General features: G+C 41.5%; 1 protein-coding gene across 7 annotated transcripts in view; it reads right to left on the bottom strand.

Moving 5' to 3' along the window:
* FKBP5 (FKBP prolyl isomerase 5) overlaps positions 1 to 10,753 on the bottom strand; it is a 100,221-nt gene extending 89,468 nt beyond the window's left edge. For 3 of the 7 annotated variants that reach the window (XM_059938838.1, XM_059938837.1, XM_059938835.1), the window contains exons 1-2: positions 10,618 to 10,753; positions 4,178 to 4,282 (exon numbers count right to left, since the gene is read on the bottom strand). The gene's annotated coding sequence lies outside the window, so the exon portion shown is untranslated. Of the gene's footprint in view, positions 1 to 4,177; positions 4,283 to 9,827; positions 10,049 to 10,069; positions 10,247 to 10,617 lie in introns of those variants that run through there. The other 4 variants (XM_059938839.1, XM_059938836.1, XM_059938841.1 and 1 more) reach the window with 4 other exon arrangements.
* Between the last annotated feature and the right edge of the window lie 12,754 nt (positions 10,754 to 23,507).

The following is a 23,507-nucleotide window of genomic DNA, read 5'->3' as shown; positions in this document are numbered from 1 at the left end:
GGCCTAAGTACTTTATATGCATTGTCTCATTTATTCCTCACAACCCTTAGGTAGGTATTAATACTGCCTGCACCTCCCATTATTATAGATGAGGAAACTGAGGCTTAGAGAGAAGCTACATATCTTGTCCCATATCACAAAGTGGTGCTGACAGTCTTACTTAAGGGTCTAACCAGAATCTTAATCTCCAGCCAACCACAAAACACCCTGAAGAAAGAATCAGTCCTAACAACAACTCAGTTCAACTTTCACTTACTCTGCAGCACTATGCTGAACACCAAGGATTCAGAATTAGAGGCACAGCTGCTTCCCTCATGAAACTCACAGTGCACTAAGACTTCAGGACCAAACTGTGATATCACAGGCAGAGCCACCATCATCAAAACTCAAGGAAGATTTTAACTTATATTTTAAATCAAAATATCTAAATAATCCTTGGAAACTCTTCCATCCCATTCCTTCTCCCTTCAGGCTTCCCCCACTCCCTCTACCCTAGGACTCATCTCTCTAGTTTCTGTATTACAGAGTAGAAGGATCCCACTAATCCTGACAACTATTAGGATGTCTAAATTTAATTTATCAGTAGCTCAGACTCAAGGGTCTATTTGGCGAATTCCATGTCCATAATGAAATATGGGCAATGGACAGCTAGAAAAAACCAGTAGCAAGGAGAAGCAGCAAAAAGAGGGAGATGAAAGTCACACTGTATAGCAAAGTTAAGAAAAAGCAAGAAAAGCAGGAGAGTGGACACAAATAGAAGGTGAAAGTGAGTCCAGAATAAATCCAGTAGAGAGATGTAGATAAATGAAAACACTAAAATCTAATTCATTTTGCGAATGCTGACTCCTTTAATTATTTCTTTTCCTAACTTCTAATGGAAACAGAAAAATACGTAGGTGAAACAATCACTGAAAAAATCATTAACTAGGAAGAGTATATAAATCAGGAGTTTTTCCCCTGAAAAACCACTCATTTTAGAATTTCAGAGCTGCAAAAAGACCTTAGAACACTATCTAATCCAACCCATTCATTTTACAATTAACATAAGGCTCAGTAAGTTTAAGTAACTTTAACTTGCCCAAGATCATGTAGCAACACTCCTGAATCTCATCCCTGTCTACGCCTACTATACTAGGCTTCCTAGAAACGGTGTAATTTTCTCTTCCATTTTCTACTCTTAATAACTATTAAATTAATTTCTGCATAAGCATCTCAGAATCCCATATTATTCCTACTTCCCATAGAAGAAAATAATCAGATATTCTGGATTATCTAAAACAATATCAAATTTTATTCTCTTATCCCCAAAGTCAGTAATCTTAAATTGGGTCTTGATTTCTACCAGGAGGAAATTCAAACATTTCCCAGAAGAGTGGAAAGAAGAAAGAGCTCCATAAGCTGACCAAAAGCAAGCCAAGTTGATAAGCTACAATCCATCTGTAAAGGACTCAGGCCCAAGACCACTGGAGGGTGGACGACTGCCAGTGGGAAGTAGAATGGATATCACTTATTTTCCCATTTCTATTTTATATCTTCCCAACTAACCTCAGTTTCCTATCTTTCTGACAAACGTCAATTCTAGGAGCCTGTAAAAAGAAGGGAAAGTAATGAGGTAAGAGTATCATGTCACTTTTGGCATAATGGCTTTTTGATAAGAACTATCTTGGTCAGGAAATATGCCACAAGGAATAGAAGGGTTTTCGGGTAAACCCACAGATCTTTATTTTTACCATAAAAACACAAGAAGTCCTTAAAATGTGTTATATACACTCAGTATTTCCCCCACTGCAAAGCACCTGCAGATATTCTGGGCTGGAAGGAACTCATTCTGGGCTATTTCTGTGGTCCAAGAAAGTCTGCTGCCTATATCCCTTGATAAACTGTGGGCCCTGCTGGCCATCATTCACCAGGTTATTTGAGCTGAGTGATTTGGAAATCGTCTCTATCACCTTGGTTTAAATATAATGATTTCCTAGCCCTTAAAAATTATGTGTTTGCTTATAAGACTGACTGAAGCCTTCTCTGAAAGGGAAGAAAATGCTCTATTTTACTTTAGGAACATATCTTAATTTTGATATGTATGAAGTTCATTATAGATTAGGGATAACTTCCCGCTAACATGTTACCCAAATTAGGACAACTGGAGTGGAAATGAAAAAGGACGAAAAGATAAAAAGACATTATAAATTTAAAAACAAAGTGATTTAGTGACTCACTGAGCTTAAGAAGCAAAGGAAGAGTAAAAAATGACCAGTAAGAATAATGGTGTCACAAACAGCTAAAGAGGAAAGTCAGGAAGAGAAGTGTTTTGACTGGGGGTGGAGAGAGGGGGTGTTGGTGTGCAGTTGCTACAGAGATGGTATTTAAACATATTTAGTTTCAAGACATAAGCGAAAATTTGGGCCTCAGTTTTGCAAGGCCTGGAGTTTAGACATAAGATACAGATTTGGAGCCTAAAAAAGCACAGCAATGACTGAGTTTTTAGAGAAAGAGAAAGTAACAGCAAAACATTTAGACAACAGCATTCCTCAGACACTACACTTTGAAGATAATCTAATTTACCAGATGAACAGTACTACCTTATTCTATAGATTAGAATATTTGGACTAATTTATTATAAATAAAAAGCTAAAAAATTAATCTTTCTTTTCCAGGCTATGAATTGACAGAAAGGAACTTAGAATAAAAATAGGTTCATAATTACTGATTGTCCAAAGTTAAGCCTCTGAGTTAAAACACACTGCTTTTCAGGTTTCTCTATTTACAACAAAACTTCTGAAAAAAATTGAGAGAAAAATCTGGTACACTAATACCACTACTATTTTACAATATTTGTGAGAATGTATCAGTTTTTAAAAGCACACTAACGAAAATGTTGATAATTAATAAATCTGAAGAATGGGTATATGGAGGTTCATTATTATTCTCTCCAGTTCTGTGTACGTTTGAAACTTTCATAATAAAAAAGTCTAAAAAAAAAGGCTACCTACAGATATTTTTAAAGTTCTATCTGCAGTTAGGGTTTGACAACTCAAAGCAAAATTCTAAAAACTTTTCAAATAATGTCTTATTCATGCTCAACAGACCAATGAAATTTAGTGTATATGAAAGGGAGATAAGGCCCTGTCATTTCAGAGGAACATGAATATGTTCATTAAATGGAGAAAGTCATCCTTTTATCCATGTTGGTTGAGTTGGACATTTGTCATTTTTCTCTTCAAAGAACTTATATTTGTTAAAGAAAAATATATAGACCATATAAATGTATGGTTTTTGTTAGTAAAGGCAACATAAATGTTTATCCCCAGTTATCAATGATTAATTTGTTGAAACTGCTGGCTAGTCATTCTGTTACTTCAAATCATATTCCACTCTAGTAAATAACCAAATAAGCAAATTTCTTATGTGGATGCAAAAAAACTAATTAAAAAATTAATATCCATAAATAATGCCCAATCTTAAATTGTGAAGAACACATATTTAAGATTATATAAAATAGTAAGTCGAGGAAAAAAGCTGAACGTTTTAAACAACTGACATAGTTTAAACTGTGATTTAAATAGGTTTAATTTAAAGCAAATCACTCTACAGCAGCCCTAAAACTAACAGTGAGCATCAAATTCACCACCTTAGATTTACCACTTACCTACGATCAAGATTAGTTTATATGGTTTACAAGCACCAATCCTTCCCTCTACTATAAACACCACCCAAAAATGACAATCAGCTTTGTTTGCCTCTTCTTTGTCTGGTGAGTTCCAGGACAGTAAAGATTGCACGTTTGTGCAAAACCTAGCACACTGAAGGTGTGCAACTCTCTTAACAGGAATTATCACTACCTTCAATTCCCAGGATGCTATCGCTAGGTATCAGTCTCATTCCCTAGGTGACTTACACAGGATAACAAAATAAAGCAGTTTCCTGGCTGGCAGTTTGCCTTGAATTATTTTCAGGATCTTGTTTCTTCTAACAGAAATATGTTGCCAAAGAGAAGCAGCATAGATACATATATGTAGAGACAAAAGACTGTCAGTAATTTTCTTCTCCTACATCATTACTAAAGCATTGTTTAATTTCAAATTGAGGTATTTCACTTTTTTCAGATAACAGGGTCATTCTTCTCATCTTCAACAAATTTTTATAGTTTTTTTCCCTTATGAAAGTAAAAGTTACATACCATAAAATGCACGGATCTTAAGTATTCAGCTGGGTAAATGTGAACAAATGTATACACCAACAGTTGGTGAATCTGGAAGTTCCTCGTACTGGTCTTGCAACTGTTCTGTAAGTTAAAAATTACATGAAAATTAAAACTTACCCCAAAAGTGTACACTTGAATTCCATAGCTTGATGCCCAAATCAAGTTATAGAATATTTCCATTACCCTAAAAAGTTCCTTTTTTGCCCCTTTCCAGTCATCCACAGCCCTTACCCAGAAACCATTGTCCTGATTTCTATCACCATACCTAAGTTTGGCCTGTTCCTGTATTTTTTATAAATGGCATCTTATAGTACATACTTCTGTTTGGCTTCTCTTGCTCTGAATAATATTTCTGAGATTCATCTATGTCACTGTATGAATCATTAGTTCATTACTATTGTAAAAAAAGCTGCTATGAACATTTTTATCAGTCTTTCTGTGTACATATACTTTATTCCTCTTGGTGTAGCAAGATTTCATTTAAAAAAAAAAAAGGTTTCACATATAAATAAGCCTGTGAAGTCACATAGTATAGATAGATGGATTGATTTATATATATACATATACATATAGCAAACATACAGTTTCATATATAATACAAATATATATAGCATAGATACTTTATCTGTGTGTATATATTTATGTGTGTGTGTATATATATGTGTGTGTGTCTCTACAAATGGATTCTGAGAGGTCCACCTAGGACCAACAAAGATATTTTAGAAGACCTTATAGGGCTTCCCTGGTGGCACAGTGGTTATGAATCCGCCTGCCAGTGCCGGGGACACGGGTTCGAGCCCTGGTCCGGGAAGATCCCACATGCTGCAGAGCAACTAAGCCCGTGCGCCACAACTACTGAGCCTGCGCTTTAGAGCCTGCAAGCCACAACTACTGAAGCCCGCGGTGCCTAGAGCCTGTGCTCTGCAACAAGAGAAGCCACAGCAATGAGCAGCCCTTGGCGTACCGCAACGAAGAGTAGCCCCGGCTCGCCGCAACTAAAGAAAGCCCGCGCACAGCAACAAAGACCCAGCTCAGACAAAAATAAATAAATAAATAAATTCATTAAAAAAAAAAAAAGACCTTATAAAGTTCACAGTGCAAGTAAATTTAAGATAGGAAAGATGACATTTCAATTTTTCTTAATAAGTATTATGTTTTAACCTAAGACTAATTCAAAAGAGAAACAAATTTCTTTCCATGTAAAGTACCCTGTTTTGCTTCAATGAAATACCATTCTTCTCATAACAAATCCCCTTCTCAAACTAGAATTTCAAAACATTAAATATTACCATCCACCATGTAATAATTTTTTATGCTAGGGGACAAATACAAAAGCTTTCAATATTATATTTTACTGTCTTGCTTTTTTAAAAAGTTAAAAACATGGAAATAATTCCATTGGCTAATATTTAACATGGGTAAAGACCATTTCATCCTCATTCAGAATACTGTATATTCTGAAAAAGGCTAGGATGTTTCCTCCGTTCCAAAAAGTAACTTACTACAGCATTAAGTCTGTGATAGAGACATTCTAACCTTCAAATTCTATGTGTAATTTTCGGCAGACAGTAGAGGAGGATCTTTAATTTCCAGAGATAGAACATTGAGAAACATACACACAAATCTGATTTTTGATGAGATCAATTTGAAATTCCCAAGCCTGTTTTTGATAACCCGATGATCATTTTCAGGGGACTAGGAGTGGCTCCTTATTTAACATCACACATAAATTGCCAAGACTGAGGCTGAACACTACAAACGGTTCCAGAAATTTACCGTCATCTGCTTTAGGAAGGGTTTGCAACTACAAAAGGGAAAAAAAACCCTCTTCTAGCCTTTGATCTTTCTCCATCTTTTATTCTTCCTTCCAAACAATGAGCAATTTCAAGACCATACAATTCAAATGTACTATATATATATATTTTTTTTTTTTAAATAAATTTATTTATTTATTTTTGGCTGCGTTGGGTCTTCGTTGCTGGGCACGGGCTCTCTAGCTGCGGTGTGTGGGCTTCTCACTGCGGTGGCTTCTCTTGTTGCAGAGCACGGGCTCTAGGCTGGTGGGCTCTAGAGGGCAGGCTCAGCAGTTGTGGCACACAGGCTTAGTTGCTCTGCGGCACGAGGGATCCTCCCGGACCAGGGCTCGAACCCGTGTGCCCTGCATTAGCTGGCGGATTCTTAACCACTGCGCCACCAGGGAAGCCCCCTATATTTTTAATCTTAAAAAACATTCCTAACATTTGGATAGTCCCTAACTTTCACAGGTGCGGAACTGTTTACTTAAGAACCCATTATTTAACTCTGAAAATACATAATTTTCATTTTTCTAATAACCACATCTTTTTCTAAAAAGAAAAAAACCTTGATTAACTAAGTGTTACAAAAATGACAGCAGCTCCAAACAGCTACAATTCCCAACTTTCAATACCTTTTGCCTGATTGTGTTAGAGAACTAAAATTTTATTCCTACTTTCTAAAATGTTTTTCTTCTAGATCAAGAATAGAAAACAGGTATACCAAATGTGTAGACCCTATACTCCCTCTGGTGGTCCTTCACTCTTATTAACCAGATGTTTTCCAAAAGACTAGAATAGTAAAATAAGCAAATGAATATGGCCCACTGAAGGATTATAGTCTTACATGTTTGAGTTTCAGCTGAATGCAGGTCAAGTCTCATAACAAACGATGAGGAACAAATTATTTTGAGTACTTGAGTTTTAGTGTTTCAAATACTACTGAAATATTCTTAGTAACTTGTTACACAAGGTCCTACTATAAATTATTTTAACCTGTCTCATTTGGCAGAACTGTCTTTTACACAATAAACATCTTATTTGCAAAAGAAAAAAACCCACACTTAAGTGGCTACTGTTTTTATTTATTTATTTTTAAATTTATTTGTTTGTTGGTTTGTTTTTTGGCCACATTGGGTCTTCGTTGTGGTGTGCAGGCTTCCCATTGCGGTGGCTTCTCTTGTTGCGGAGCACAGGCTCTAGGCGTGCGGGCTTCAGTAGTTGTGGCTCGCGGGCTCTAGAGTGCAGCTCAGTAGTTGTGGCGCACAGGCTTAGTTGCTCCCCAGCATGTGGGATATTCCCGGACCAGGGCTCGAACCCGTGTCCCCTGCATTGGCATGCAGATTCTTAACCACTGCACCACTAAGGTAAGTCCCGTGGCTACTGTTTTTAAATCAATAGTTACGTGATTTACCTACCAACGTCCACCTAATCTCTGGTGAGTGTAGGTTTAATTTTCCTTACACTTTTGGGGACATAATGTCAGAAGTTAAAAATGCACTGTAAAAAAATTCAGAATGTAAAACAATGAAAAAACAAAATCTAATTACTAATCAGCTAGGTTAGAAAGTTCACACAGTCTTAGAATTATAAAATGTATAAAATATTTAATTGTTCAGCATAAAATAATTACAGAATTTAGTATGCCAAAATATATACAGTATAGATTCTTTGTTAGGAATTGTGGAAAACTATATTAAAGGCCTACAGAAAATATTTTTAATGACAGATACGGCATGCATACTACTGTTAAATAAAGCAGTATTAATGTCTAACAGTATCATGTGATCTATCCTCAAATTTAGCTGGTTTAATATGTGTCCCTGTTCTTTTGTAGCTTTATTCATTCAAAAATATTTGCCCACCCCCAAACTAAAGAGGAGCCACACCTGAGGGTCAGTGACTTAAAAACACTCCCAACATTTATTGTGTAGATGCAAGAATTCAACTTATGCTTAATTTTGAAACTGTAATGTGGTTGATAGTTTTACGATATGGTCTACCGCAAGTTAAAGTGGACAACAATCTGTAATTAAAATATGTAAAAATTGAATTTGAAAATGGTCTTTTAATTAAAGGGCACTTTTATAGTTAAAGTTCCCCAAATATGCTTTACGTAAATAAAACTAAGAAATATAGCTTTAATTTATGATATGTGGTATATTTAAGCATCATTATAGGATAATGACTATAAAACTTCTAATTACACATAGTAGTTAAACTAATATATTCCTATACACTTTAAAGGACAATTATATACATCACCCATAACCCCAGTCTCATAAGATTCCTTAGAACTACTTATACAGAATAAAACCCACTCTGCACGAGTCACTGTTCAATCTACCTTCACTAAACATCAAAAAGCCAACTCAGCTTTCAACAGTAATAACTTCTTCTACAGCTATAGAAAGAGGATGCTCTTCCTTCTCCAGACTGGTTCTAAGGTAAGAAGCCTTTAGGAAACAAAACAACCTAAAATATGTATCCTTTTCCAATCCAAGGGTAAACAGAAAATTGAAGATTTCACTAGTTGCCTAATCCAATATTTTAAAATGTTCATGTTGAACTGGTTAAAATCATGTTTTAAAAAAGAAATTCACGCAAAATTCCCATCACTAAAAAAAACTGAAGATTCAGAAACACACTTGTTTTGTTAAATATTGGAAAGACAAAGACCTCACAGCATGTAAGCCTGTTGTTTTAGAGAAATAAAACATTTTATAAAGTCCATCTTTGATTTTTTAAAAAATCCCAAATAGTCACAACTAGACTATTGGTTAAAGAGTTCACCTTTAAAAGGTGTTACTAATTAGCTATGTAAGTAACTAAAATTACCATTCAATGAAACACTAATAAAGTAGCATAATTAAAATAACTGTCCTTAAGAAGTTAAACTTACATCTCTTAAGTACAAATCATACCCAGCATAGGTATAAAAAAAGACACATTAGAAGAAAATAACTGAGTAATCTAAATCAATTGTTCCTCACAAATGAATGTTATTAATAACCTTCATAATATATTTTAAAGTAATTATACATTATTTAAAAACGTTTTTTTCTATAGATGCCCTAAATTGGTCAGGGCCATAATTGTAGATTGTTAAGTGAGGTCAGATGGGAGAGAAACAGAAAATAAGTGAAAAGTATAACAAATAAAAATTTCCCACAAGAACAAGAAGTTTTTCAACTCTATCCTTGAAAAACAAAACAAAACAAAACAAACTCTTATGTGGGGCGCGGGGTGGGGTGCGGGAGAATTCCCACAGACTACTCAAAATACTGACAAAATATGCCTTAACTTTTCCCTTGTCTACAATCTAACAAAACGGGAAGACAATGAAAATAAACAATCCTGTGAGCCCTCAGAGAGGCAAAGAAAGCTCCCATTCAACGCTAAGCCTTATTCTACTCCTGTAAAGTAAATCCAAAACCACGAGCTCAAACTGCTTCATGAAGAATTTACTGAATGGCGGCCAAACGTTGTACACGCTGCTCTGAACCACACTGAAGGATATCTAGAGTTCTGCATTCTCCATTTACAACCTGTACCTTACTATGCATGCTTTCGCCACCACTGCAGAAACCGATTTTTACAAAGATGTTCCTCCCGGCAAGTCAATGGAAAGAAGGCAATCTACAACTGACAACACGCGCCCCCCCCCACCTTCTTTTTTTTCCAATCAATACTAGTTTTGACTCCTATACTGCGGCCAGCACACCTTTTTAGAAATCATTAAGGGAGAAGGCGTTATAACGTCCCGGAGTGAACTGAATACTGAGCTCTGAAACAACTTTTCACTGGCTTTCACCTGGCACTAGGATTATCACCTGTTAGAACGGCGCCGCACCCGCACCTTCTACGAGCGGCCGAGAGCGGGGATGCTGTTCCCAGTCACTGGTCCCTGGGCGGCAGGTGAAGGCGGTAAACGCGCATCCACACCCACCGCCCGGGGAGCGCAAACCGAAAGCCAGGACGGCGGCGGCGGGACGCTCCGTTATCCTCACTCTCGGCTGGCCCGCCAGGTAAGCGCGGCTCCATCGCGCCCGCGGCGTCCCGGTGCACGGCTCACCCCGGCTCCACTTCTCCCGCCGCCCGGGCCCCGGAAAGCGAAGTTTCTCTCCCGCCCGCGGCAGCTGCTGTTCACGCGCCGCCCGGCTCTCCGCCGGTCCCGCCGTCTGCTCCGGGCTGCCGCGGTCACGGGCGCCGGGCCTCGGGCGAGTCGGGGGCCGCGGACGGGAGCCGGGACCTGTCACCCCGGGAGGGAAACAAAAGCCGGGTGAGGACCAGCGGGCGCGACCGGCCTCGCCTCCGAGAGAGAGAGCGCGGCGGGGGGCGGGGAGCCGCTCCAGCAGCCGCCGGCTCCGAGCCTCCGGGAGGGAGCCCCTGCCCCGCGGCCCGGCGGGACGTAGAGGAGCCCCGCAGTGGAGCTAGGAGCCTCCGGCGCGCCCGCCTGGGGGCTCCCCAGGCTCCCCTGGCCCCGACGCGCCGCTCCCGGGCTGGGGAGCCGCGTGAGGGGGCGGGGAGGCGGCGCAGCGGCGGCCGGACCGCGAAGCAGGGAATTCGGCTCCCTGGGCTTAGCGACCACACTCCCCATCCCTGCGGCCATGGAGCCAGTACCTGTCGCCGCGGTTGTTCGTCTGCTCTGTCTCTCTCCGCCTAACCCGCGAGCCGCTGGCCCCTCAGCCCGCCCAGCAGGCCGCCCGCGCGCCGGACGCCGCCGCCGGAGACTGGCAGCGCCCGCGAACCGGCCCGAATCCCCCGGGCAGCGCCCGGCGCCGTCCCACCTCCGCCGGCCGCAGGACCCGCCTCCCATAGGGCCCCGGGGCTGTCAGTCCGCCCCCAAAAGGCGCGCGGGCTGTCGCTCCGCCTGTCCGGATTGGCGGCCGCGCGCCGTCCATGCAAATAAGGCCCCGCCCCCGACCATTTGCACCTCCGCCTTGGTGTAACCTCCGCCTCTCCACGCCAGCCCACGTGTCTGGCCCTTGCCCTTTGTGGGGGCTGGAGGGAAAGGATGGAGGAAACTGACCGACACCCCCCTCACACCATCCCTTATCTCCGGGAAAACTAATGCCTAAAGAAGCTAGTTGACTAAACATACGGATCTCTCTCTGAAAGGTCTGCCCTCCTGTCTGCCCACTAGGCCTGCCCTGAGGATGGAGAGTGACAGACCAGGCTTGTTTGTGTGAGGTTAGCCCCAGGAAACAATACCAGGAACTCAAAGTTGTCCATTTGGAACTGGGGAAAATCCCACCTGGAGAACCATAGCACATAGCACATAGCACTTCCCTCTGGACACTCAGGGACTGTGAAGACTACGCTTTCCTGTGGCTTTCTACCTTTCAAACATGAGATCCCAGGTGACTGAGACAGCAAAGGGACTTAAAAGATGTCTGTGTTCTCTGCCACCTGCGAAAGGGTAGGCCTGCTGAGCAACTCGGCTTCAGGAGGTGCTCAGGCCCCTCCAATGAAATGGCCACCCAGAGATTCAGATGAGGGGACTGAGCTAGCCACCTGGGCCTTAGGGAATAGCTAGCTCAATCTCATTTTTAAGGAAACAGAAACCTGAAGTCCCATAGCTATGGAGCTTATTAATTACCTATGGAAACCTAACATCTCCTAGCTCCACAACTGCTGTCTAAGCTATATCACCTGGGTCATTTAGGTACTGATGACAAGCTTCTACAAATCACCATCCCTGCCTTCAAGAGGTGCTGCCTGCAGAAATAACCACTAGAGCTGACACTGAAACCTCGTCAAGGGCAAAGGCCCTGTCTCAGTGCCTAGAAGCTTCCCTTTTTACCAGATGCCAGGGAGAGTCACTGAAACAATTTATTTGTGCATTAATTCAGTAAGACAATGGTGATTAAAACTACTCTGCATACTAACACCAGTTGATTAAGCATCTACTATGCTTTTTAACAGCAAGTATTAAGGACTGTGCTGTGTGCAGGGTATACAGAGGTGAGAGGACACTGTCCCAGCCCTTAAGGGCTTCAGCCTAAAAGACAGTGACATCCACATTGCATGTCAGTGCTCCTTATGTTTCAGAGACTGTGACAGATGTCTGCATAGGGAGTGGCTATGCATAGGCCAGTGGAGGACTCCAAGGAGAGGGGAATTCGCTCTTCCTGGGAGAGTCAGGAACGGCCTGGAAGAGGTGACTCTAGAGCTGAGTCTTAAAAGATAAGTATTAAAAGATGGTGTTTTTGCCAGACTGACAGATGTGGAAGAGGAAGGAAAGGAACTCCCCTGGGGGGTGGGGGGGGGGGAGGAGGGAATAGCAGGAGCAAAAAGAATGCAGACCTGGAAAAGCCTAGTAACTGAGGGAACAGCAAGGAACAGTGTGGGCAAATCTGCAGGGCTGTGTGGCCATGTCACATGGTCTGGGACCAGGCTCTTCCAGGAGGAAGACAGAAAGACCCGGGAGGCTGCCAGGCTGTGTTGTAACACACCGCAGCAAACAACAACAGGCCCTGTAGATACAGCTGCAGACTTTTTTTTTTTTTTCTAGGCCAGAGTCTGTGGGGAACAGTCAGTTCCACAGTTCCGATGGCAGCCTGGCTGGCCACACCCACTCTCTCAGAAAACCACTCCGGTCACTGCACTTGCCTGCCTCAGCATTTGGAAACACGCGTGCTTGTAATTTCCCTAAGCATTGCTGCCCTTCAGAATGCAAAGATAACGTGGGCTACGGCTGCAGACACCTGGGTGTGAGATGAGCAACCCTTTCCTCATGCGCACAGGAGTCCTCTGCAAGGCCTGTCACCACAGCTGGCTTCATGGGAGTGTAACCTGTGCTCAGATTAATGCTCTGCTGTTACTGTCCTGAAATTCTTAATAATTTTTTAACAAGAGGCCCACATTTTTATTTTGTGATGGGACCAGCAAATTATTTGCCCATCCTACCTGCCATTGTTAATGCCCCTAGGAATGCTTGTGATACTGCTCAAACCATATCTCATTTAAAATACTTGGCATAGGGAATTCCCTGGTGGTCCAGTGGTTAGGACTCTGCACTTTCACTGCCCAGGGCACAGGCTCAATCCCTGGTCAGGGAACTAAGATCCCAGAAGCTGCGCTGCACAACCAAAAAAATAAAAAATAAAATAACTTGGTTTGTTCACATGCATTGTATCACCTGATTCTCACAGTGACAATGTGGAGTAGGCCTACATTACCGGTCCCATCTATCAGTTGAGAAAACTGAAGTTTGGCAACCTTCTCCAGGTGGCACAGCTAGGAGGTGGCAGAGTTTGTATTTGAACTCAGCCCACCCAAGCACTATTCCATCCACTTCAGAGCTACCTGCATGTCAGTTTCAGACTCCTTTCAGATGTAGATTTGTACATGAAGGATTTTAAGAGTCAGAACACCTGATGGAATGGATATCTGTCATTTCATGGCTATCACTTTTTAAATAGTTTTTCATCAATTTTGAAAAACTCTCAGCCATTGTATGTTCAAATACTCTTTCTGTACATTTTCCTCTTTCCTTCTGGGCCCCCAGTTGAAATATATATTAGACCTTCTCACTACATCCCTTTCTTCTGTATTTTCTATCTTTTGTCCTTCCATGCTTTGTTCTAAAAATTTCTTCTGACTCTTTCAGTTCACTAATTCTCTCTTCAGCTTTTTAAAAAAAATTCTCCTCTTAAACCCATCCACTGAGCTCTTAAATTTGGTTATTCTATTTTTCTTAGTTCTAGAATTTCTATCTGGTTCTTTTTCAGATCTGCTATGTCACTTCTTATATCCCTTAGTGCCCTACTTAATTTTCAAGCTTGGCTTTTCTCTCCTTAAACATAGTAAGTATAGTTGTTTTAGGGTCTGTGTCCCTGGTGGGGGGAGGAGCACAATCTGGAGTCCCTGGGGGTCCACTTCCATTGTCAGTTTTTCCTACTGGTTCTTCCTCATGTTGTTTTATCTCCTCATGTACCTGGTTATGTTTTGGACATTGTATTTGAAAAATCATTTGAGACATTGATGATACTATCTTCCTCCAGAAAGGATTTCCATTTGTTTCTGCAGGCATCCTGGGACACCAGCAAGCTAGGATCACCTTAACCCAATTTCAGGGGCTTCGGATTTTCTGAGCCTCTCTGATAACTTGAAGCTAGACTAGAGTCTGTGGGAGGGTTTGTTCATTTATGGTTTCCCCTTACTCAGTGCTACAGATCTTTGAGGTCCCAGTTGAAGATGGGGAGGTTTTTTTTCGGTTATATATTGTTTCATAGCAAACTGTCCCCAAATTTAGCAGTTTAAAACAGATGTCAGTAGATTTTTTTCTTAAAGGGCCAGATGGTAAATATTTTAGGCTTGCAGGCCATATGGTCTCTATCATAACTACTCAACTCTGTCATTATAGTACAAAACAGACATAGACAACACATCAATGAATGGCCTGGCTATTTAACAATAAGATTTTATTTGTAAAGACAGGCAGCCACCCTCAACCTGATAAAGGACATCTACAAAAACCCACACCTAATATCGTGCCTAACAGTGAGAAACTAGATACTTTTCCCAGAAAACAAAACAAGGAACAAGACAAGGATGTCCACTCTTGCCACCTCTATTTAATATTGTACTGGAGGTCCTAGCCAGGGCAATTAGTTAAGAAATAGAAATTAAAAGGCGTCCATGGTGGAGCCACTATGGAAAACAGTATGGAGTTTCCTCAAAAAACTAAAACTAGAACTACCGTATGATCCAGCAGTTCCACTCCTGGGTATACATCTGAAGAAAATGAAAACACTAATTCAAAAAGATACATGCACCCCAATGATCATAGCAGCATTGTTTACAATAGCCAACATATGGAAGCAACCTGTGTCCATCAACAGATGAATGGAAATAGAAAATGTGGTTGGTAGATAGATAGATATACACAATGAGATATTACTCAGCCATAAAAAAAGAATGAAATTCTGCCATTTGTAACAAATGTGGATGGACCTAGAGAGCATCATGCTTAGTGAAATAAGTAAGATGGAGAAAGACAAATACTCTATGTTATCATTTCTATGTGGAATCTAAAAAATAAAACAAGCAAATGTATATAACAAAACAGAAACAGACTTACAGATATAGAGGACAAACTAGTGGTTACCCCAGAGGAGAGGGAAGGGGAGAGGGGCAAGATAGGGGTATGGGATTAACATGCAAACCACTACATATAAAATAGATAAGCAAGGGCTTCCTTGGTGGTCCAGTGGTCAAGACTCTGTGCTTCCACTGCAGGGGACATGGGTTCCATTCCCTGGTCCATGCCATACAGTGCGGCCAAAACAAAAAAAACAAAAAAAAAGATAAGCAACAAGGATATATTGTACAGCACAGGGAAACATAGCTATTATCTTGCAATAATTTCAAATGGAGTAAAATCTATAACAATATTGAATCACTATGTTGTATGTCTAAAACTAATATAATACTGTAAATCAACTATACTTCAATAAAAGACACATCCATACACACACAAAGGCATCCAGATTGGACAGGAAAAAGTAAAACTATCTCTATTCACAGATGACATGATCTTGTGTATAGAATATCCTAAGGAATCCACCAAAAACCTGTTAGAACTAATAAATGAATTCAGCATGGTTGCAGGATACAAGATCAATAATAAATAGCAATTGTATTTCTATACACTTTCAATGAACAATCCAAAAATAAAATTAAGGAAAAAAATCCATTTATAATAGCATCAAAAAGAATAAAATACTTAGGAACAAATTTAACAAAAGAGGTGCCAAACTTATACTCTGAAAACTATAAAACATTGTTGTAAGAAGTTAAGGACTTAAGTAATTGGAAAAACATCCTATGCATCAAAAGTCTTAACACTGTTATGATGGCAATACTCCCCAAATTGATCTACAAATTCAGTGCAATCCCATCAGAGTCCCAGTTGACTTCTTTATAGAAATTGACAAGCTGATTCTAAAATTCATATGGAATTGCAAGGGACTCAGAATAGCCAAAACAATATTTAAAAAGAAAACAATGTAGGAAGATTTACATTTCCTGATTTCAAAATTTACTACAAAACAACAGTAATCAACACCTGGTATTAGAACGGGGTAGACATATCCTTGACAATGAAATATACTAGATCAATGAAATGGAATTGAGAGTCCAGAAGTAAACCCATACATTTGTGGTCAACTGATTTTCCACAAGGGTACTAGTGTTGGTAAGTATGTGGAGAAATTGAAACCCCTGGGCATTGCTGGTGGGAATGTAAAATAGTTTGGCACTTCCTAAAATGTTAAACAAAGAATTACCATATGACCCAGTAATTCCACTCCTAAGTATATACCCAAAAGAATCGAAAACAAAGACTCAGATACTTGTACACCAATGTATACATCAGCATAAATTCATAATAGCCAAAAGGTGAAAACAACCCAAATGTCTATCAGCTGATGAACAGATAAACAAAATGTGGTATACCCGTACAATGGAACATTATTTGGCCATAAAAAAGAATGAAGTACTGATAGATGCTACAATGTGGATGAACCTTGAAAACATTATGCTAAGTAAAAGAAGCCAGTCACAAAAGACTGCATATTATGTGATTCCATTCATATGAAATGTCCAGAAAAGGGAAGACAGAAGACAGGAAGCAGATTAGAGATTGCTTAGAACTGGGAGTGTAGGGGAAGGAAGGATAGGAAGATAATAGGTAAAGGGTACAGGGTTTCTTTTTGAGGTGATGAAAATGTTCTAAAGTTGACTGTGGTGAAGGTTGCACATTTCTGTGAATGCATTAAAACCACTGAGTTGCATAACTGGATTTCCAAACATGGCGGCTGGCTTCCTCCAAAGGGCAAATGTGGAAGCTGCCAAGCCTTCTTAAGGTTTAGGCCTAGAACTGACAGCGTCATTTCCACCATGTTCTGTCGGTTAAAGCAGGTCATGGGCCAGTCCAGATTCAAGGGGAGGGAACTAATAATGATGTGAATACCACGGTGCATGGTTCACTGGGGCCCACCGAAGTAACAATCTATTACAATCTGCCCTCTGTCCCCTAGTGATATACCTCCTCCCACATGCAAAATACACTCACCACCTCTTAAGACCCCCAGATCTCACCCCATTACCAAGATTGAGCTTGAAGTCCATAATTTCATCATCTAAATCAGGTCCACGCATGAATGAGGTTTCTCAAGGGATTCTCCTCTGAATCTGACGACTTTTGAATTAGAGAGACAAGTTATCTGCTCCCCACAGGTAATGGTGAGGCAGAGGAAGGAAAATCCCAATAAATATTCCTATTCAGAAAGGAGGAAATGGCAGGCACATGGCAGCCACAGGTCCATGGCAATTCTGAAATCTAGTTGGGAACGTGTCACCGATTCCTTGGTTAGGTCCCAGTTCTTAGGGTAGTAGGAGTTCTTACATGGCGGCTGGCTTCCCAAAGCCAAAATATGGAAGCTGCCCTCTTGAGGCTTGAACCAGGCCCAGCACAACATCACTTGCACCATGTTCTATTGGGTAAAGTGGATCACAGGGCCAACCCAGAGTCAGGAGAATACACAGGGCATGAAGACCAATAGTCATGGTTCATTGGGGGTCATCAAAGTAATAGCCTACCACAAGGGTAGTTTATCAGAGTCTACAACCTTGGTAGGCCCTGAACTCCAATTTTGTGCCTGTAGTCCTAAGAAGCTTTCAAAAGCACAGCTCAGCCTCTCTGATGACTCAGATTGGCAAATGCCCTTGGGTAAAAGCAGCCCCAAATGCTGGATTCACTTCTCCGTTAGGGTTGCCAGATTTAACAAATAAAAATATGGGGACATCAAGTTAAATTTGAATTTCAACTAAACAACAAATTATTTTTCAGTATCACTATGTCCCAAATATCGCATGGGCGTACTTATGCTAAAAAAATATTTTGCTGTTTATCTGAAATTCAAATTTAACTGGGAGTCCTATATTTTATCTGGTAACTCTAATCCCTCTGGATTCTTATCATTTCATGTATCTTGGTCCAGTAATTCCTCACTACCTTGTTAGATTTTTGATGCTTTTAAGATTTGAAAATATTTGTCTAATGTATATAGTTGTCTTTGATGAGAGGAATGATCCAAATTCTAAATGGCATTTCTATATTTGGGGAAATCCTCCTATCATGAATTTTGCCTCTCAACCTGGAAGTCAGAACTCAAATTCCCAGCCTCCCTTGCAGCTAGATCATAGCTCAATCAATCACACACCTAAGGGAGACTTCAATTTGGAAATGCAGGACAGGAGGTCTGGTGAGTGGCCCCCACTTTCCACTGGACAGGTGGCTATTAAAACATTCCATTTTTTAAAATAAGGTAAATCTATGTATATTGTAGCAGAGATTGTTAGTCATCCCCCAATATCCATTTTCCTCTTCTCCTCTGCTTTTTGAACTGGGTACATGGCTACCTGGAACAAAGAATATATTTCCCAGCCTCCTTTGCAGCTAGGTGTGTCCCTGTGTTCTGACTAGTGGGAGCTGAGCAAAAATGTCATAGGAAGTGTCCTTAATGGGAGGAAGGATGTCCCTCTCTTTTTTTCCCTCTTTCTACTGGCTAGATGCAGATGTAATGGCTGGAACTCAGCCATATTGGACCATGAGGTAGAAGCCCCATGCTGAGTATGGCATAGCAAAAGACAGAAGGAATCTGGGTCCCTGATAATTGTGTAGTCCTAGTATTGCCTGGCTACTTAACCCTGGATTTCATTAATGAGAGAGAAATCAATGTCTAATTTTGCAAGGCACTGATATTTTGAATTTTCCATCACTTGCAGCTGAACGTAATCTTAACCAATACACATATTGATGTGGAATGATTTCTAAGATAAATTGTTAAACAAAAAAAGAAGGTGCAGAGCAATGTATACAGTATGGTACTATTTTTGGAAAAAATTCAGATAGATATAGCTATGTTTGTATATGAGTAGCTTTTTCCAGAAGGATATACTGTTTGAATTTTTTTCCATGTTGAAATATTATTTTTTTTTCATTTTTTATTATTTTTTATACATATATTTTATTGAAGTATAGTTGATTTACAATGTTGTGTTAATTACCGCTGTACAGCAAAGTGACTCAGTTGTACGTATGTATAGATTCTCTTTTTTAAGGCTCTTTTCCATTCTGGTTTATCATAGGTTTTTTGTTTTGTTTGTTTGTTTTTTTATTTATGGCTGTGTTGGGTCTTCGTTTCTGTGCGAGGGCTTTCTCTAGTTGTGGCAAGCGGGGGCCACTCTTCATCGCGGTGCGCGGGCCTCTCACTGTCGCGGTCTCTCTTGTTGCGGAGCACAGGCTCCAGACGCGCAGGCTCAGTAATTGTGGCTCACGGGCCCAGTTGCTCCGCGGCATGTGGGATCTTCCCGGACCAGGGCTCGAACCCGTGTCCCCTGCATTGGCAGGCAGATTCTCAACCACTGTGCCACCAGGGAAGCCCTGAAATATTATTTAATTAAGTTAATATTAACTTTAAAAAATCAAAATTTTAAATGATTTACATTTTAAAACCTCAGTAATGGGGGCTTCCCTGGTGGCGCAGTGGTTGAGAATCTGCCTGCCAATGCAGGGGACACGGGTTCGAGCCCTGGTCCGGGAAGATCCCACATGCCGCGGAGCAACTGGGCCCGTGAGCCACAATTACTGAGCCTGCGCGTCTGGAGCCTGTGCTCCGCAACAAGAGAGACCGCGACAGTGAGAGGCCCGCGCACCGCGATGAAGAGTGGCCCCCGCTTGCCACAACTAGAGAAGAAAGCCCTCGCACAGAAACGAAGACCCAACACAGCCATAAATAAAAATAAATTTTAAAAAATTTAAAAAAAGAAAAAAACTGCAGTAATTTGGTGGAACTATGGTTGATTTTCCTCCTCTTTCTATTTTCCTGTATTTTTCGGTTTCTAAGCATATTTACAAGCAAAATCAAATTGCTCCAGGCAATAAAAATAATTTATGGTTTAAATATTTTTCCTTTGTGTTTTTTTTTGTTTTGTTTTGTTCTGGCCACGCCACCCAGCATGCGGGATCTTAGTTCCCCAACGAGGGATGGAACCCGTGCCCCCTGCAGTGGAAGCACTGAGTCCTAACCACTGGACTGCCAGGGAAGTCCCTAAATATTTTTGTTGTTGTTGATATGCATACCCTTTAGTTCCCAGGACCTCAAAGACCAATATATTGAACATCCACTTTGGACTGCAAATCCATTCAACAATATATATTGAACACCTACTATCTATCAGATTCTAGGTAAACAAAACAGACAAAATGCCGTTGGTCCTGGAGCTAACGTTCTTATGGGGCAGACGGTCAACAAGTAGACAAACATATAAGATTCTTTCAGATAGGACTCACTGCTACAAAGAAAACAAACAGAGTAATACGATCAAAAGTGTTGAGGACACCAACAGAGAGGGTGGTGAGGAAAGGCCTCTGAGGAGGTGACACTTGTTCTGAGAAATGAATCATGAGAAGGAACCAGTTATGGAAATTTTGAGAGGATGAGAATTCCAGGAAAGAAGCTCAGTACATGGGAGAAACAGAGAGATGGTCCGAGTGGCTAAGGAGAAGTGTGGGGCAGGGGCACTGGTCCCAGAACAGTTGGAGAGGTGGGCATATGTGTGCTTCAGTGAGAGACCACTACACACCTAACCAGTACTGCTAAAATGAAAAAGACCAACAATACCAAGAGCTGGCAAGGCTGTGGAACAACTGGAACTCTCATCCTTTCCTGGTGGGAACATACAGCCACTTTGGAATACTGTTTGGCAGCTTCTTTTGAAGTTAAACATACACTTGCCATATAACTCAGCAGTTCTGCTCCCAAGAGAAACAAAAACGTGTGTTCACAGAAGGAGTTGTACAAGAGTGTTCATAGCAACTTTTTCATACTAGCCTCCAACTACGATCAATGATAATCTCCATCCACAGGAGAAGGGATAACAAATAGTGGTACAGCCATGTGATGGAATATAATACAGCAATCAAAGGGAAAAAACTACTGATACATGCAAAAACAGGGACAAATCTCAAAATCATTATGTTGAGCAAAAGAAGCCAGATGCAAAAGAGTGTGATTCCATGTATTTGAAATTCTAGGAAATACCAATCTAATGCAAAGTAACAGAAAGCAGATTAGGGGCTGCTCAGGCCAGGTGGAGACATTGCAAAGAGGAACAAGGAAACTTTTAGAGTGAAGGAAATGACCTGTGTTGTGATAGAGGTTACCCAGGCAAACACATCTGTCAAAACTCATGAAACTGTACACTTAAATGGGTGTGTTGTATTGTTATGTAAATTATGCCTCAGTAAAGTTGATGGAAAACGCACACAATGTGTGTGCTTGTTTACTAGTCTGGTACATTATCTGTCTGCTTCTCTGTATATTTTCTAGGAAGTAGCTTGCAAAGAATCATTTCTAACCTGCTCACTTGTTTTTCTCCCTCTACTCCTAACGCCAAAGTGAATTAAGCCTGTCACCCAGAATTTCTAACTTTTGAGGCTGACTCCCTCACCCAGCCCTCCACACAGAAATGTTTACCTGCATTTTACAGAGAACAGAGGTCCCGCGTGGTTAAGTCAGCAGGAGTGCTTTCCCCGGAGGCCTCCTTGGTGGATTTGGGGGAGCCCCTTAAAGCCCCCAAAGAGTCTCTTTCCTCTGCTGACTGGTACCTGAAATTCATGAGTCCAGGGGTCATCCTTTTAGCTTTGGGCTTCAGTAACCTGGGAAGGCAGGTGGCACCAATCTTGCTGACTCAGTGAACGAAGAGAAACCCTTGCAGCTGAGGGTTCCATACAACAATCAGGCCCTGCAGGGACTGGGGACCCAGAGAGGAGTGACACCCAGGCCCTGCAGCTGGAGCACTGACAGTCTCTTTGAAGTGATCTCCCTTCAGTAGACTGAGTAAGACTCAGCCAGGAACTTGTTCAAAACACAGACTCCCAGGCTCCCAGGGGATTCTTATTTGGGTAGGGTGTGGTTAACACACTCCCAGGTGGTCCCCTGCAGACCATCTTTGAGACACAGTTGTTGGGATAGAAGGAATACTGAAACCATTTAGAATAAGTATTGGTTGAAATTGTTCCAGAGTTGATGAATGAACCCCAAGCAGGATAAACACAAGGGAAATCTCACCAAGGCACATCATTATCAAACTGCTAAAAAAACAAAAAACAAAAAAAGAACAGCTATAGAGAGAAACTCTGACTTAGGGGATTTAAGAGAAAGCTTTTGCAGGATGGAGGGTGTTAGGAGAAAGCCCCAGAAGTGGGTAAGAAGGGCAGGATGGCAGGAAGGTGAACCTGTTGGTTCAAAGAGAATCGTCAAGGCCCTCAGGGTTTGCTCAGGAGCAGCCCACTGACCTGGCCCCGGGAAAGGGTCCAGGCTCTGTTTTGTAAGCTCATCCCCTTGCCACCTGCCCTGACGCCGTGAGGAACCAGATTTATAGCCCATCCCAGCCAGGTTCTCAGGATCTTTGGGCTGTCATTGCATAACTGGATGCTGCTCTTACCCTGCTGTGCAAAGGACCAACAGGTATTTCCCAAGCCTGGCTCCCTGCAGGGCTGTGAGGTAGCCAAAACCCACCACCCCCACCCCAGGAGACACTGAGGCACCAGTGCCTACTCTCTGGGGACTTAGCTCTGGTGTCTGGAACCTGGCTGACTCTCGAACTGAAATTGGCCACGTGCCCGGTGCACTCCCAGAAAGTATTTACTCAGGTTTCTTCCCAGCTTTGCTCTCCCGCCCAGGCTCTATGGGCACAAAACAAAATTAATCTCATCCCAAGAAGCCAGTGTATCAGCACAGTAGGCATAAGTGGGCAGGGGCAAAAAGAGAGGGGACTGACTCGGGGCATTTCATGGGTGAGGAGGTCAACAGGAACCATACCTGTGGGGAGAACCCTGGGACTGGAAAGAGGTGGCAGCAAAGGCCCAATCCTGTGGCCTAGAAGAGGGATAACCCAGTGAGATTTTGCATCATTACGAAGACCTCTGGCTACAGTGACCATATTAGCTAATGTCTACTGGACACTTGTTAGAAGCTGGATGCTTCCACTGATCTAGATGATTGAAGTGCTTTAACTAATTTAATCTTCAACAACAACCTAAGGAAACTGTAGCACAGAGAAGTCGAATGACTTTCCAAGCTAGCAAGTGGCAGAGTCATGGCTTACCCTCTAAGCCACACCACCTTTCAGAAGTTGAGTGTAGGGGGACTGAAGCTGTTGGCTGGTTGGGTGGTGAACCAAGTATGTTAGATTGGAGAATCAGCAATCTCTCCTGCCCTGGGGATGCTCATTTGAGATTGTCCCTAGGCTTAAATGCTCAATTTGCACATAGGATGGCAGAAAATTTAATTAAAAAACAAAAAAATTTTTTTTTAGCTGTGTGACACGCCTTGCAACATGCCTTGTGGCATCTTAGTTCCCTGAACAGGGATTGAACCTGGGACCCGGCAGTGAAAGCACTGAGTCCTAACCACTGGACCACCCGGGAATTCCCG

This window comes from Balaenoptera ricei, chromosome 11, assembly GCF_028023285.1.
Source record: "Balaenoptera ricei isolate mBalRic1 chromosome 11, mBalRic1.hap2, whole genome shotgun sequence".
NCBI classification, from domain to species: domain Eukaryota; kingdom Metazoa; phylum Chordata; class Mammalia; order Artiodactyla; family Balaenopteridae; genus Balaenoptera; species Balaenoptera ricei.
This window is presented reverse-complemented; position numbering and strand designations above follow the sequence as displayed.